Source organism: Daktulosphaira vitifoliae, unplaced genomic scaffold, assembly GCF_025091365.1.
Source record: "Daktulosphaira vitifoliae isolate Bord-2020 unplaced genomic scaffold, ASM2509136v1 Scaffold_58, whole genome shotgun sequence".
NCBI classification, from domain to species: Eukaryota; Metazoa; Arthropoda; class Insecta; order Hemiptera; family Phylloxeridae; genus Daktulosphaira; species Daktulosphaira vitifoliae.
Window position 1 is genome coordinate 1 of NW_026099627.1, and position 4,264 is coordinate 4,264.

Consider the following 4,264-nt stretch of genomic DNA (forward strand, 5'->3'; position numbering starts at 1 on the left):
TGACCCGTTTGATAAATAACAACTTTTACGTATAACTTAATTAAAATTAATGATTTGTGTTCTGTAATTATAAGCAACAGTATTTCTATTATAAAGTAAAATGATAACATTTGATAATTAACTTTTAATTTACATAGAAAAGTTAGACTTTTAAATCAATTTTATGATAATTATTTATATTCTTCCATTATACGGAATAGTAATTTTTATAACTTATTGTGAAAACGAGTTCTTTATTCAAATACAATTGGAAACATTTCACTAATAGTTGAATTCTTCCAGAGTTGACGTTATTATATGTATTTTACTAAGTGGAATCATATGACCGCTCGTTAAAGTCGCACTTTTTTCTATGTCATCAGTGTTAGTATTGTTCTAGCTGTTAATGACCAAGAAGCCGGACTTGTGATTATTATTATCGGTTGGCCGACGCAGTCTTAGGTGTACAAAGTTTTTATTTTTTTAGAACATTACATGCCAGATATAGCCTCGTTCTCACCAGCCGCATACATATTACTTCAACGATCATTACCACGGATAATTAAGTCGTACACGCAAAGAAGTTATATCATTTGCCGCTTGTTCTATATCCAACGCGCTTTTATTCTCTACTAGTGTTGTTCGCAAGATTTCTTCTTTGATCTTTGTTTTTATATTTGATCATTATAACATACATTTCATTGTACACGCTTCGGTATCAGCAGGAAACGAGGTCTTTAGTGTGTTATCTCTGTCTTTCTTTGTGTTCTCCTCACACTTCAATGATTATTCGACAATGTTGAGTTATTATTAATCTTTGAAAAACCGCACAGTCCCATGTACAACTTCCATACGCCTTCATAGTGAATCAAATAGAATTATGTATACTATTTTGTTCTGTTTGCGCTCTGTAAACGTATCGAGTTACACGAGTCAAAATAACTCATCAAAAATATCCTTCGGTTTTCTTGTGCGTTTTATGTTAATGAAATTTTTGGTAATTCAATGCGTCGTACCATAAATCATAGCCCTAGTCGACAGGGACGGATTATGACCTATGTGGGCACCCCCCTCCCCAGAAGAATATCGCTACCGAAAAAAAAACAAAAAAACCATATGTCACTAATCATGACAAGTTAATAAAATCGCTAATCGAGCACACACGTGATCTATTGATTTTAATCATTCTTGTCTAACAGTATTCTTTTAAAGAGTTTTTAACAAGAATCCAGTTTAACTGATAAATCGATTCAGTTGTATTATGTTTTGTGTAAAAGGTGTTTTTCATTTTCTATTGCTATTAAATAAATCATTATTTACTATAGCTGGCGTGATATTTCTTTTTTGTCAAAAATTGCGTTTAGTCATTTGTAATGTAAAATCTTAATTCGAAGAACTCCAAAAAAACCAGTCCAACGTTTATTGTTATGCGTCTTGACTCTGCTTGCCTGCTCATACCATTTTTGTATTCTCAGCGACGTGCTGTGATACGACAGAGTTGTGCGTCTGGATACTGTTTTTTTGTTAAAAATAAAACTACAGTAGCAGCCACCACACACGAGGAGGTGCATCATAATATTGTATATGCACACATTGTAAGCGGACCGGATGCTAATGTACGTGCTTGCTCAATACTCGGCGGTTTTTAAATAAAACGTTAAGTATTATAAACACATTTGAGTTTAAGTCAGTCTCCAGCGAAAGCTTTTACTTCACCTAAATAATCTTGAAATTCATCAAAAGATTTATATTTGAGTAGAACGTCCTCCATTTTTTAAGATATACAGAACAAAACAGTTATAAACATGTTTTGCAAGAGACAACTTTATTTTATATGTATCCGAATCTCAACATTTTTACCAAATTGTTGCTAAAAAAGTTATTGTTATAAATTTTTCGTTTTCATAATTTATATTATTTTTAATTTACTAGTCAAATTGAATGAATTTCACTATATTTTATGTTAATAAATAACTTTAGAGTTGCGTTACCAAAATTATAAAAACACTAGATCACAAATAAATTTCTTGATTATAATGTGGTAAAAAAAAACTACGATATCAATACAACTTGATAAGTTTTCCTCGCTCAACAGTTTTAATTGGAAAAAAATTAATTTGCTTTTTTTTAATTTATATGACAACACTTCCAACGAAGAGTGCCGTGACTTACTTTCTTATGGTGAACAAAAAAAGTTACCTGAAAATTAAAGTAAATTAATTTTTCGTTTGTCCCTATGGCGTTTTCTTAATTTTTTTTCACAGTTTAATATTGTTAATTAAATGTTAGCATCCAGATCTGTACTATATTTTATTATTAGCTGCGCATTGAAGCTAAAAATATATTAATAGTTTTAGAAATTCATTAACACGTAGATGTTTAATTACTTGATAATAACAAGTTTTTATTAATGTTTAAATACTAATAAAAACGCCGGCAGTATATTTTGCTACCATTAAATTGGCCTATACAATTTAATTACTTTGTTGTTGTTGTGAGTGGGTTTACAACAAAACGATGTAGTGAAATTGAAGTTTCTACCTGCTCCATTTAAAACGTCTGGATACAATATCTTAATACGTGTGATAACAATTTACACTCATTTTGTACTACTTATACAATGCGTCTGTGGTTAAATAGTTATCAAATATTTCAGATCGCTGTTAGTTCACGATTTCATGTTTTCACGTGAGCGATGTACATTTGATAATGTAACGATTTATTTTACAGTACTGTCGCGGTTATTTCATAACCGAGTAGTTTTTGTATCTCTGAGGTATCGGTTAGACATTATTGTGTCCATTCGCTGGTTTTATTTGTAAATAACAACTGCATAGTATGTGGTCAACGCGCAATGTGATATATTTTATTCCCTCACGATTCTTTATACCGAGACAAAGGTTATTCTTAGTGGTTGTGTGATAGTTCGGCCACGAATAGAGACAATAGATGAATTAATAAAAGTTCAAACGTACAAAGTTTGCCGGCAATTTGATTCTTAACCGAGGCTGTATATCGTTAGCCAATATCTTACCACAATGCATTACATGACTGTCATGACAAATTATGTGGTTACCTTTATGCGCACGTTACTATGAGAATTGATTTTTATTTATCATCTATTTATCTTCATAAAGAACTTCTGTGAAGCATAAAACGATCACTTTGCACAGAGACTTCAACGACAGATTTCGTTTCATTTTTTATGCGCGCAATGCTTCCTACTAGTATTTTATCGAATGCTTAAACTAGTTTCGGCGGCTTTCCACAAGGTAATAATTATATTATTGCGATAAATCTTCGTAATATCAGTCAACGAACTTGATAAATATCAGATCACAGCAAGTCAAGGCCGTTAAAATATGTTTTTTTAACAAGCAAGAGTGCACAATGTGTTTGTTAAATTTTGTGCATTTTTTTATACATTCGAATAGCTCATTAGCAATCAGGAAACAATAATAAATTTAAAGTCTTATCGTTGCAACAATTTTTGACTGTAACATTGACCCCCAACATTAAAAAAAAGGGTAATCATTATAAATTTTTCATTGTTTCTTACTCGGTATTGTTTAAGTAAGCTAACATAAAATATTAATTTACCTCGTGTTTCGATGTCATAATTATAAGTTAAAAAATAAAAAGGTTCATCTGGTTTATGTATAATAAAAGTGTTCACCATAAAATTAATGATGTGTATACACTGTAGTATACAATCAATTTACTATAATAATTTTTATTTATAGCCACCTCTGTCGGTGTGCATTATGTTGTCATCTTAAGAATATTAAAAGCCTGTGTCGCCCAAACAAAATCTATTACGTTATGCATTGTGTTTATTCAGTAATGTTGTAACTACGTTTAAAAGGGGACACAGAATTTGATCATTTAAATGAAGACATGTGAGTCACTTTAAAGGTTATGTATAGAGCAAAGCCTGGTCTCTACAAAATATGTTTACTAACAAATAAACTGAAAATACACAGAGCATTCATGATGTACGATAAAACAAACAACATTTCTATATAATTCTATTTAAACTTGAATTCATTNAATTTCTATACAATTCTATTTAAACTTGAATTCATTTGAAATGCAATTGGAAATGATAGCGTCAGGTTGTCTATATTTAGTCCTGAATTATCTCATTGGAAATAATTTCCCGTCTTTAAAATGAAACATGATTTGTTATGCCGTTGTGGGATTTCAATGAGCGGTTTCTATCGACTTGTTTAATAACAAAACGATTGTAAATCGTAATTACCCATTAGTCTGAATTGTGTTTGAA